The sequence below is a fragment of the Triticum aestivum genome, chromosome 3D (assembly GCF_018294505.1).
Source record: "Triticum aestivum cultivar Chinese Spring chromosome 3D, IWGSC CS RefSeq v2.1, whole genome shotgun sequence".
Classification (NCBI taxonomy): Eukaryota; Viridiplantae; Streptophyta; class Magnoliopsida; order Poales; family Poaceae; genus Triticum; species Triticum aestivum.
Genome location: NC_057802.1, coordinates 35,407,114 through 35,421,031, shown reverse-complemented (window position 1 = coordinate 35,421,031; position 13,918 = coordinate 35,407,114).

Here is a 13,918-nt window from a genome sequence, read left to right as displayed (position 1 = left end):
GGGCTGGGCCGGGGGGGTCGGGGGTGGCGGCCCAGTTTGGGCCGGGGGTCCAGTGGGGGGGGAAGGGCCTTCTCCTTTTTTTTCCTTTGTATGTTCTGTTTTCTGTTTTCTTTTTATTTGCTTATTTTCTTTTCTGTTTTATTTCATTTAAAAGTATTTAGGTATTTTATAAAAATGTGTTTTCTCCACAACAATTATCAGTGCAATTTCTGGCAGTGCCCGAACATTTTTGTTTAAATTTTTGAAAACTTTTATTTTCCACTTTAAATTTAATTGAAGTTTGAATTAGGAGTTTGAAAAGAAATGTGTTCTAAATGAGATCAAGCCCTGTTTAGCAACATGATTAGCTTAATCACAGAGGGTTACTGTAGCATGATCCTCAGGGTGTTACAATGATACCTTCTCACCCGTAGCGATTCTTAAGTCCGTCCGAATCATGTTAGCAATTGCTGCATTTTATGATTATGAAATTTGGCAAATGGATGTAAAGACTGCGTTCCTAAATGGATTTCTGGAAGAAGAGTTGTATATGATGCAACCTGAAGGTTTTATCGATCCAGAGGATGCTAACAAAGTTTGCAAGCTCCAGCGATCCATCTATGGACTGGTGCAAGCATCTCGGAGTTGGAATAAACATTTTGATAGTGTGATCAAAGCATATGGTTTTATACAGACTTTTGGAGAAGCTTGTATTTACAATAAAGTGAGTGGGAGCTCTGTAGCATTTCTGATATTATATGTGGATGACATATTGTTGATCGGAAATGATATAGATTTTCTGGATAGCATAAAAGGATACTTGAATAAGAGTTTTTCAATGAAAGACCTCGGTGAAGCTGCTTATATATTAGGCATCAAGATCTATAGAGATAGATTAAGATGCTTAATTGGACTTTCACAAAGCACATACCTTCATAATGTTTTGAATAAGTTCAAAATGGATCAAGCAAAAAATGGGTTCTTGCCTGTGTTACAAGGTGTGAAGTTGAGTCAGACTCAATGCCCGACCACTGCAGAAGTGTAACGCCCGGATAATCATGCTACAGTAATCTCACGCTAATCATGCAACGTCACCTCCGTTACTGTTGCTAACCTCGCAGCATTTCGAAACGGAGTCAAATTCAAATTTAAAATTTAATCAAACGATAAAAGTTTTCAAACATCAAAACAAAAATGTTCGGTGGGTGAAAATAATACACTGGTAATTATGGTGTAGAAAACACAATTTTATAAATTACCTAAATGCCCTAAATTAGATACAACAGAAAAGAAAATTAAAAAACAGAAAACGAAACAGAACCCCCCCCACTGGGCCTCGGCCCACCAGGCCACCAGGCCGCCAGGCCGGCCCAGTCGGCGCCTACATCGCCCTGGGGCGACCGAACCCTAGCGCCACTCCCCACTACCCCCCCACTCGTCCCCCCCCCCCCCGCGAGATCCGGATCGGGGCGCGCCCACGCTCGCCCCCGACCTCGCCGCCCGTCGCCCCCCGAACCCCGCCCCCTCGCGACGCCACCTCGCCGTCGTCCTCCCCTGCGTCGTCCTCGCCCCGCCTCGCTGGACGATCCCCGAAGCCCGTCACCTCCCCGACCCCGCCGCCTGGATCGACGACCGCCCCCGACGCCGCTGGACGCCGCCGCCTCGCCGGAGCTCCTCCGCCGGCCTACCTCCCCTTCGCGGTCGTCCTCGCCATCCCCCTCGCGCCCCGCTGCCCTGTACCCCTACGGCCCCCCTATGAGCCCCCCCTCTCTCCTCCTCTCTCCGCCGCGCGCACGCGCTCACGCCATGGCTACGCCCCGCGGCCCCGCTCCTCCGCGCGCGCGCTCGCGCTTGCCGTGCGCAGACCATGTCCGCCCGCGCCCCCTCGCGCCTCCTGCCGCACACGCCTGCGTCCGGAGCCCGCTGCACGCCGCCTCGTGGACGCGCTGCCGTCGTGCTCTGGCCGCCCGCGCCGCACTACCGCTTACACGCGCGGCACCACCGCTTACACGCGCGGTACTACCGCTTAACCGCGCGGTACTACCGCTTAGTACGCGTGGTACTACCGTGCCCGCGCGGCACTACCGTCGCCCACGCCCCTCGCGTGGTACTACCGCTTACCAGCGCGGTACTACCGCTTACCAGCGCGGCACTACCGCGTGCCCGCGCGGCACTACCGCCCCACCCCCGCAGAACGTTTAAATAAATAAATAATAAATAATTATTTAAATTCCAGAATTAATAAATTCTTTTAAAATCAATATAAAATAAACCGTAGCTCAGATGAAAATACTTTCTACATGAAAGTTGCTCAGAACGACGAGACGATTCCGGATACGCATCCCGTTCGTCCGCCACACCTCCCTAACCTATCGCACCTGCAACTTTCCCCCTCCGTTTCATCTGTCCGAAAAACGCGAAACACCGGGGATACTTTCCTGGATGTTTCCCCCCTTCGTCGGTATCACCCCTTACCGCGTTAGGGCACACCTAACACCGCGCTTGCTCTGTCATGCATCGTCATGCATATGTTTGCATTATGTTTATTGTTTCTTCCCCCTCTTCTCTCGCTAGACACCGAGACCGACGCTGCTGCTGGTGCCCCGACCGACTACTGTGTTGACGACCCCTTCTTCTTGTCTGAGCAACCAGGCAAGCCCCCCCCCTTGATCACCTGATATCGCCTACTCTTCTCTATACTGCTTGCATTAGAGTAGTGTAGCATGTTACTGCTTTCCGTAATCCTATTCTGATGCATAGCCTGTCCTTGCTACTACTGTTGTTACCATTACCTGCAATCCTACCTGCTTAGTATAGGATGCTAGTATTCCATCAGTGGCCCTACATTCTTGTCCGTCTGCCATGCTATACTATCGGGCCGTGATCACTCGGGAGGTGATCACGGGTATATACTATATACATATGATACATGACACATGTGGTGACTAAAGTCGGGTCTGCTCAAAGAGTACCCGCGAGTGATTCACGGATTGGGGGCTGAAAGGACCTTTGTCCCAACGGCCCTCTGTGTGGATCTTTGTGGCGGAGCGACAGGACAGGTTGAGACTGCCTAGGTGAGAGGTGGGCCTGGCCCTAGTCGGCGTCCGCTGTTATTGCAAAATAACACACTTACGAGTTCTTGGTATTTGATCTGAGTCTGGCCATTTGGTCTATACGCACTAACCATCTACGTGGGAGTATTTATGGGTATCCCGGCGTCGTGGTATCAGCCGAAGCCTTCTTGACGTCAGCGACGGAGCGACGCGCGCCGGATTGGACTGGAACGCCTGCTAGGCTAGGTCTGCGTCCGGCCGCCCTCGCAACGTGCAGGTGTGCTATGGGCGATGGGCCCAGACCCCTGTGCGCTTAGGATTAGACCGGCGGGCTGACCTCTCTGTTGTGCCTAGGTAGGGCTGCGACGTGTTGATCTTCCGAGTCCGGGCATGACCCAGGAAAGTGTGTCCGGCCGAATGGGATCAAGCGTGTTGGGTTATGTGGTGCACCCCTGCAGGGAAGTTTAATCTATTCGAATAGCCGTGATCTTCGGTAACAGGACGACTTGGAGTTGTACCTTGACCTTATGACAACTAGAACTGGATACTTAATAAAACACACCCTTCCAAGTGCCAGATACAACTCGGTGATCGCTCTCTAACAGGGCGACGAGGAGAGGATCGCCGGGTAGGATTATGCTATGCGATGCTACTTGGAGGACTTCATTCTACTCTCTTCTACATGCTGCAAGATGGAGATGGCCAGAAGCGTAGTCTTCGCCAGGGTTAGCTATCCCCCTCTTATTCTGGCTTTCTGCAGTTCAGTCCACTGATATGGCCCTTTACACATACATCCATTCATATGTAGTGTAGATCCTTGCTTGCGAGTACTTTGGATGAGTACTCACGGTTGCATTTCCCCCTCTTTTCCCCCTTCCTGTCTTTCTGGTTGTCGAAACCAGATGTTGGAGCCCAGGATCCAGACGCCACCGTCGACGACGACTCCTACTACTTTGGAGGTGCCTACTACTACGTTCAGGCCGATGACGACGACCAGGAGTAGCTTAGGAGGATCCCAGGTAGGAGGCCTGCGCCTCTTTCGATCTGTATCCCAGTTTGTGCTAGCCTTCTTAAGGAAAACTTGTTTAACTTATGTCTTTACTCATATATTGTTGCTTCCGCTGACTCTTCTATGATCGAGCACTTGTATTCGAGCCCTCAAGGCCCTTGACTTGTATTATGATGCTTGTATGACTTATTTTATTTGTAGAGTTGTGCTGTGATATCTTCACGTGAGTCCCTGATCTTGATCGTACACGTTTGCGTGTATGATTAGTGTACGATTGAATCGGGGGCGTCACAAGTTGGTATCAGAGCCGACTGCTTGTAGGAATCCCCCTTCCACACTCCTTGGCCGAAGTCGAGTCTAGACATTGCAAAACACTTACTAACATGGCTGTGTGCCTTACGGGCCCACGTCGCCAATCGGGTGGTACTAGGATCTTTTACTCCTCGACCTTTACTCTGGGACTCTGAACTCTCTCCTACTCGGGTTAAGCGATTTTACTAACTCTAACACTAGGATCCCGTGACCACATTCACCCCAAAGTTGGATAAGCCATAGTTATTCCTTAGAATAGTTGTTGGAATAATTTCCACACTGTCGTTTGACTCCTTTGAAACATCTTTGTTTTCAGATGGAACCCACGAGGCAGGTCGTGCGCCACACGACGGCCATTGGTGCCTCGGGATCACCTGTTGTGCTAGCTGAGATGAAGACCTATCTGGGTTATCGCTGGCACCCTGAGTACACCGTCTACGAGGAGTTCCAGGACTTTAACCAGGAGCAGTACCGTGCCATCGTCCACCTCTACTCTCGGAGTATGACTCCACTTCTGTGTTGCACACCGCCCATGGTGTTGGAGTGACCATCGATATGGCAGTTCACGATGCAGCTTATGCTGCTCTGACACGTCTTCGTGGAGAGTATCGGGAGTTGGACACCTCCCCTTTCAGGCACATTGCTATCGCATCCAATGTTGGTGCGGAGGGATACTACACTGCTGCCTACTCCACTATCACCCGAGAGCCCTTCTACCATCAGAACCTGGTTCTGCATGCTGATGGGCTGGATCGAGCTAACCGAGCTCTTCGCCACGAGTTGTACACCACCCGACAGCACCTTTACCAAGCTCTGACACTGTTGCACCCCCGTGTCCGATCTGGTGATCTGCCGCGTTCTGCGGTCTACCCAGCCAGGACTGTGATGCCCCAGGGTGTCGGTTGGCCAGATGTGGGAGGCTACTCTCCCCCACTTGGTCCTCTTCTGCCACTTGAGCGTCGGGTTCTGCACCAGAGTATCCGCGGACCCTAGGATACTGACGTGGAGTTCCCGATGCGACACTACCAGCTTTCAGGCTACACTTACCTTCACAGTTCCACCTGGGACTGATGTAGTCTTGCCTATTAGTGTTAGGTGCCTTCGTCGCGAGCATGTGTGCCGCCTATGATGTCTTTAGACTATGTACTGAACTCTGGGTACTGAACTCTATGCATGACCCCTTTTTGTAAGTTATGCCGACTACTATGTAGTAGCTATCGTTCTCCTTTCATTATGCATGTTTCATCCTGAATGATTCTTGTGTTTGCAAATTAATCAATGCTGAACTACCCCTGTTATGATTAGCAAGATGGTTAGACCAAGTGGTCGTGGTGGCAACGCCCCACCACCGCCTGAGTACATGGCTGGAATGATCCAGCAGTTCGAACTGAACCGCCAATTCATGGAAAATATGATGGCTCAGTTCCCTCGCCCCAATATGAACCAGCAGCCAGCCCAAGCGACTCTGCAAGATTTCATACGCCTCAACCAAACCATCTACCGCAGCTCAACTCAGCCTCTGGATGCTGATGACTGGCTCCGTGACATCACCTATGAGATGGAGTCTGCTGATGTAGCCCCTGCCAGTTATGTCACCTTTGCTTCCTTCTTCTTGAAGGGACCCGCAGCTCAATGGTGGGACAGCCACAGGCGTACTCTGCCAGCTGGAACAATCATCACCTGGCCAAACTTCCAAGCTGCTTTCCGAGCCCGCTTCATTCCTCAGGGAGTCATGGACCGGAAGAAGCGAGAGTTCCGCAACCTCACCCAAGGCAACAAAACTGTCAAAGCTTATCAGCGGGAGTTTCTGGACTTGTCCCGCTATGCTGAAGACGACGTTGCAACTGATGCTCGCAGACAGGAGAAGTTCCGTGATGGACTACAAGCTGACATCAAGCTGGCACTTCTAGTGCATGACTTCGCCGATTTCGCCACCTTGGTGAATAAGGCCATCAATGTCGAGACTGGTCTGCAGGAATACCAGAGCTCTCAGAGGCGCAACCGTGACACGGGCTCATCTTCGGGCCCGCCCTCGCAGAAGCGTAAGATCTGGATCCCGAACAGCATGTACCGTCCAAATGCACCTACTCCAAGGCAGTCTTATGCTGCACCGCGTCCGCCTCCCCCACCATCAAGGCAACCAAGACTTCCAGCTCCCCCACCTGGAGCTCCTGTTCCCACTCCCAATAATGGTCTATGCTTCAGGTGTGGTCAACCAGGACACCGTGCTAAGGAATGCAACCAGAATCAGAACCAACTGGCCCTTCCCGCAGTTGGCCGTGGAAACAACCAGCCCCGCAACAACAATGCCAAGTCTTATGGTCGTGTTCACGCCAACCACGTTGATCTCAATGAAGCTCAAGCCAGCCAGATACCGTGATGGGTACTCTTCTCGTAAATTCAGTACCAACATCTGTTTTATTTGATACAGGTGCATCGTATTCATTCATGTCAGAAGATTTTGCATACAAGCATGACGTTAAATGTGAGGAGATGAACACTTCGGTAGTGGTCAAAACCCCCGTGGGACAATGTCAAACCTCCCTGGTTGGCATCGACGTCCCCGTGGAAATCGAAGGGCTGGAATTTTATGCCTCTCCCATTATCCTGATGTCGTCTAACATTGACCTCATTCTGGGAATGGACTGGTTGAAAGCGCATACTGCTTCTATAGTTTGCGCCACTAAGACCGTCCATCTGCTACACCCTTCCAATGAAATAATAAGCTACAATGCTCGTCTGATGCAAAATGCCGAGGCACGGCTTTATGCCTTGAATGCATTGAATACTACACCACTCGAGGGCATTGAAAACATCCCTGTCGTTCGCGAATTCCAAGACGTCTTTCCTGAAGAACTACCAGGGATTCCCCCTACTAGAGCTGTCGAATTCGTCATCGACTTGAAACCAGGCACCGTTCCTATTGCCAAACGACCCTACAAGATGCCACCTCATGAGCTCCTTGAACTTAAGGAGGAAATCGACAAATCTCTTCGTAGTGGTTTCATTCGCCCAAGTTGCTCTCCTTGGGGAGCACCTTCTCTCTTTGTTAAGAAGAAGGATGGGACAAACCGATTAGTCCAAGACTACCGTCCTATAAACCAAGCTACCATTCAGAATAAATATCCTCTTCCTCGGATCAATGATCTGTATGATCAACTGGCTAGTTCATCAGTGTTCTCTAAACTCGACTTGAGGTTGGGTTACCACCAGATCCATGTTCGCGAAGAGGATATCCCAAAGACCGCCTTCGTGACTCGATATGGATCATACGAGTACACCGTCATGTCTTTCGGCTTAACCAATGCTCCAGCCACCTTCTCTCGTTTGATGAACTATATATTCATGGATTACCTCGACAAATTCGTGGTGGTTTATCTGGATGATATCCTGGTATTTTCCAAGAAACGAAGAAGAACAAGCTGAACATCTTCGTCTTGTGCTGGAAAAGCTACGAGAGCATCAACTATATGCCAAGTTCTCCAAGTGTGAATTCTGGCTTCCCGAAGTAACCTATCTGGGGCATGTCATCTCTAAGGATGGTATTGCCGTCAACCCCGAGCGAGTTCAGGCTATTCTCGATTGGACTCCTCCGAAGAACGTTAAGCAAGTCAGAAGTTTTCTCGGTCTCGCCAGCTATTGCCGTCGATTTGTCGAGAACTTCTCTAAGATCGCCAGGCCTCTGACTAACCTGTTGCATAAGGGTGTCAAGTTCCAATGGACAGACAAATGTCAGGAAAGTTTCCAGGCACTCAAGGACAAGTTGACTTCTGCCCCTGTGCTAGCTCCGCCTGATACTAAGAAGGACTTCGTTATTTACTGCGACGCTTCCCGTCAAGCATTAGGCTGTGTCCTAATGCAAGACCGCAAGGTGATTGCTTATGCCTCTTGACAATTGCGCCCTCACGAAGAGAACTACCCAGTTCACGATCTTGAGCATGCTGTTGTCATTCATGCACTAAAGCAGTGGCGACATTACCTTCTCGGTAATCGTTGTGAGATCCTCACCGATCACCAAAGTCTGAAGTATCTGTTTACTCAGCCAGACCTGAACCTCCGTCAGCAGAGATGGATGGAGATTGTTGCAGACTTTGACATGGGTATTTCCTATACACCAGGAAAGGCTAATGTAATGGTTGATGCCTTGAGCCGCAAGTCTTACTGCAACCACCTCCAGGTTCACAAGGTTCAACCTCCGCTTGTTGAAGAATTCAGGAAGCTGAACCTCCATATTGTTCCTCCTGGTGCACTCGTTCCCCTCCTCCTGAGAGCCGTAAGATGAACCTTCACGTTGTTACCCAGGGTTCTCTCAATACCCTGGTTGCTAAACCAGATCTCGTGGACAGCATCAAAAGGCTACAGAAGTATGATTCTCAAGCCCTTAAGATTAAGCACTACCTCGCTGAAGGAAAGCCCTCATTCTTCACTGTCGCTGATGATGGCACTTTGTACTTCAAAGGCCGCCTAGTGGTGCCGTGTAAGGAGAAAAACCTGGATATGACTCAGGAGGTTATGAAAGAAGCTCATGATACACCTCTGTCTATTCATCCCGGTAGCACCAAGATGTACCAAGACATTCGTGAGAGATTCTGGTGGTCTAACATGAAGCAAGACATTGCTCGTTATGTTGCTGAGTGTGACGTTTGCCGTCCTATCAAAGCAGAACATCAAAGGCCTGCTGGAACTCTACAACCTATCTCTATTCCTGAATGGAAATGGGACCATGTCGAGATGGACTTCGTCACTGGTTTTCCCAAATCGCAGAAAGGTAATGATGCTATTCTGGTCGTCATTGACCGGGTTTCTAAGGTTGCACATTTTCTGGCGGTCAAAGAAACAATCACTGCTAGCCAACTTGCAACCCTCTATATGTTCAGAATTGTTTCACTTCATGGTATTCCACTAGTTATCAGTTCAGACCGTGGCAGCTTATTCACTTCAAGATTCTGGGCAAGTTTCCAAGAAGCTATGGGAACTCATCTGTCATTCAGTACTGCGTTTCATCCTCAGTCGCAAGGGCAAGTTGAACGTGTCAACCAAGTTCTCGAAGACATGCTTCGAGCTTGTGTTATTTCTTTTGGCAAGAAATGGGAGGAATCTCTCCCGTATGCTGAGTTCTCCTATAATAATAGCTATCAAGCTAGTCTGAAGATGGCCCCCTTCGAAGTGTTATATGGACGAAAGTGCCGAACCCCTCTGAACTGGTCAGAAACTGGGGAACGTCCACTCTTTGGTCCGGATATTATACAACATGCCGAAGAACAAGTCCGCATTATTCGCGAGCATCTCAAGACTGCTCAGTCGCGTCAGAAGAGTCAGTATGACCGTCATCATAAAGACATGGTCTATCAACCTGGCGAAAAGGCCTATCTTCGAGTTACACCAATGAAGGGTGCTCACCGCTTCGGGATCAAGGGCAAGCTAGCTCCTCGCTATATTGGCCCATTCACTATTCTCGAAAGGTGTGGAAAAGTGGCATATCAACTGGAGCTTCTGCCGAACCTTTCTCAGGTTCGCGATGTGTTCCACGTGTCACAACTCCGCCGTTGCTTCAAGGACCCAATCCGAGCAGTGGATCATGAAGTGCTTGAATTGCAGCAGGACCTCTCCTATAAAGAGCATCCGGTCCGCATTCTCGACCAAGCTAAACGCCGCACACGTCAGAAGGCTATCAAGTTCCTCAAAGTCCTGTGGTCGAATCACTCTGAAGACGAAGCCACTTGGGAACGCGAGGATCGCCTGCGTGATGAATACCCCGCACTGTTTCCTTCTACCTCCTAAAATCTCGGGACGAGATTTCTTGTAGTGGAGGAGATTTCTAACGCCCGGATAATCAAGCTACAGTAATCTCACGCTAATCATGCCACGTCACCTCCGTTACTGTTGCTAACCTTGCAGCATTTCGAAACGGAGTCAAATTCAAATTTAAAATTTAATCAAACGATAAAAGTTTTCAAACATCAAAACAAAAATGTTCGGTGGGTGCCAAATAATACACTGGTAATTATGGTGTAGAAAACACAATTTTATAAATTACCTAAATGCCCTAAATTAGATACAACAGAAAAGAAATAAAAGAAAAGAAAATTTAAAAACAAAAAACAAAACAGAACCCCCCCCCCACTGGGCCTCGGCCCAGCCGAAGCCTACAGCGCCCTGGGGCGACCGAACCCTAGCGCCACTCCCCACTACCCCCCCCCCACTCGTTCCCCCCCCCCCGCGCGAGATCCGAATCGGGGCGCGCCCACGCTCGCCCCCGACCTCGCCGCCCGTCGCCCCCCGAACCCCGCCCCCTGGCGACGCCACCTCGCCGTCGACCTCCCCTGCGTCGTCCTCGCCCCGCCTCGCTGGACGATCCCCGAAGCCCGTCGCCTCCCCGACCCCGCCGCCAGGATCGACGACCGCCCCCGACGCCGCTGGACGCCGCCGCCTCGCCGGAGCTCCTCCGCCGGCCTGCCTCCCCTTCGCGGTCGTCCCCGCCATCCCCCTCGCGTCCCGCTGCCCTGTACGCCTACGGCCCCCCTGTGAGCCCCCCTCTCTCCTCCTCTCTCCCCCGCGCGCACGCGCTCACGCCATGGCTACGCCCGCGGCCCCGCTCCTCCGCGCGCGCGCTCGCGCTCGCCGTGCGCAGACCACGTCCGCCCACGCCCCCTCGTGCCTCCTGCCGCACGCGCCTGCGTTCGGAGCCCGCTGCGCGCCGCCTCGTGGACGCGCTGCCGTCGTGCTCTGGCCGCCCGCGTGGCACTACCGCTTACACGCGCGGCACCACCGCTTACACGCGCGGTACTACCGCTTAACCGCGCGGTACTACCGCTTAGTACGCGCGGTACTACCGTGCCCGCGCGGCACTACCGTCGCCCACGCCCCTCGCGCGGTACTACCGCTTACCAGCGCGGTACTACCGCTTACCAGCACGGCACTACCGCGTGCCCGCGCGGCACTACCGCCCCACCCCCGCAGAACGTTTAAATAAATAAATAATAAATAATTATTTAAATTCCAGAATTAATAAATTCTTTTAAAATCAATATAAAATAAACCGTAGCTCAGATGAAAATACTTTCTACATGAAAGTTGCTCAGAACGACGAGACGATTCCGGATACGCATCCCGTTTGTCCGCCACACCTCCCTAACCTATCGCACCTGCAACTTTCCCCCTTCGTTTCATCTGTCCGAAAAACGCGAAACACCGGGGATACTTTCCCGGATGTTTCCCCCTTCGTCGGTATCACCCCTTACCGCGTTAGGGCACACCTAACACCGCGCTTGCTCTGTCATGCATCGTCATGCATATGTTTGCATTATATTTATTGTTTCTTCCCCCTCTTCTCTCGCTAGACACCGAGACCGACGCTGCTGCTGGTGCCCCGACCGACTACGGTGTTGACGACCCCTTCTTCTTGTCTGAGCAACCAGGCAAGCCCCCCCCCCTTGATCACCTGATATCGCCTACTCTTCTCTATACTGCTTGCATTAGAGTAGTGTAGCATGTTACTGCTTTCCGTAATCCTATTCTGATGCATAGCCTGTCCTTGCTACTACTGTTGTTACCATTACCTGCAATCCTACCTGCTTAGTATAGGATGCTAGTATTCCATCAGTGGCCCTACATTCTTGTCCGTCTGCCATGCTATACTATCGGGCCGTGATCACTCGGGAGGTGATCACGGGTATATACTATATACATATGATACATGACACATGTGGTGACTAAAGTCGGGTCTGCTCAAAGAGTACCCGCGAGTGATTCACGGATTGGGGGCTGAAAGGACCTTTGTCCCAACGGCCCTCTGTGTGGATCTTTGTGGCGGAGCGACAGGGCAGGTTGAGACTGCCTAGGTGAGAGGTGGGCCTGGCCCTGGTCGGCGTCCGCGGTTATTGCAAAGTAACACGCTTGCGAGTTCTTGGTATTTGATCTGAGTCTGGCCATTTGGTCTATACGCACTAACCATCTACGTGGGAGTAGTTATGGGTATCCCGGCGTCGTGGTATCAGCCGAAGCCTTCTTGACGTCAGCGACGGAGCGACGCGCGCCGGATTGGACTGGAACGCCTGCTAGGCTAGGTCTGCTTCCGGCCGCCCTCGCAACGTGCAGGTGTGCTATGGGAGATGGGCCCAGACCCCTGTGCGCTTAGGATTTGACCGGCGGGCTGACCTCTCTGTTGTGCCTAGGTAGGGCTGCGACGTATTGATCTTCCGAGGCCGGGCATGACCCAGGAAAGTGTGTCCGGCCGAATGGGATCAAGCGTGTTGGGTTATGTGGTGCACCCCTGCAGGGAAGTTTAATCTATTCGAATAGTCGTGATCTTCGGTAACAGGATGACTTGGAGTTGTACCTTGACCTTATGACAACTAGAATTGGATAATTAATAAAACACAGCCTTCCAAGTGCCAGATACAACTCGGTGATCGCTCTCTAACAGGGCGACGAGGAGAGGATCGCCGAGTAGGATTATGCTATGCGATGCTACTTGGAGGACCTCATTCTACTCTCTTCTACATGCTACAAGATGGAGATGGCCTGAAGCGTAGTCTTCGCCAGGGTTAGCTATCCCCCTCTTATTCTGGCTTTCTGTAGTTCAGTCCACTGATATGGCCCTTTACACATACATCCATGCATATGTAGTGTAGATCCTTGCTTGCGAGTACTTTGGATGAGTACTCACGGTTGCATTTCCCCCTCTTTTCCCCCTTCCTTTCTTTCTGGTTGTCGCAACCAGATGTTGGAGCCCAGGATCCAGACGCCACCGTCGACGACGACTCCTACTACTTTGGAGGTGCCTACTACTACGTTCAGGCCGATGACGACGACCAGGAGTAGCTTAGGAGGATCCCAGGCAGGAGGCATGCGCCTCTTTCGATCTGTATCCCAGTTTGTGCTAGCCTTCTTAAGGAAAACTTGTTTAACTTATGTCTGTACTCAGATATTGTTGCTTCCGCTGACTCATCTATGATCGAGCACTTGTATTCGAGCCCTCGAGGCCCATAGCTTGTATTATGATGCTTGTATGACTTATTTTATTTGTAGAGTTGTGTTGTGATATCTTCCCGTGAGTCCCTGATCTTGATCGTACACGTTTGCGTGTATGATTAGTGTACGATCGAATCGGGGCGTCACAAGAAGATAGAGAGAAAATGAAAGGTGTTCCCTATGCTTCAGCCATAGGCTCTATCATGTAAGCAATGCTGTGTACCAGACCTGATGTGTGCCTTGCTATTAGTTTAGCAGGGAGGTACCAAAGTAATCCAGGAGTGGATCACTGGACAGCGGTCAAGAACATTCTGAAATACCTGAAAAGGACTAAGGATATGTTTCTCATTTATGGAGGTGACAAAGAGCTCGTCATAAACGGTTACGTCGATGCAAGCTTTGACACTGATCCGGATGACTCTAAGTCGCAAACCGGATACATGTTTATATTAAATGGTGGAGCTGTCAGTTGGTGCGGTTCTAAGCAAAGCGTTGTGGCGCGGTCTACGTGTGAAGCGGAGTACATAGCTGCTTCGGAAGCAGCAGATGAAGGAGTCTGGATGAAGGAATTCATATCCGATCTAGGTGTCGT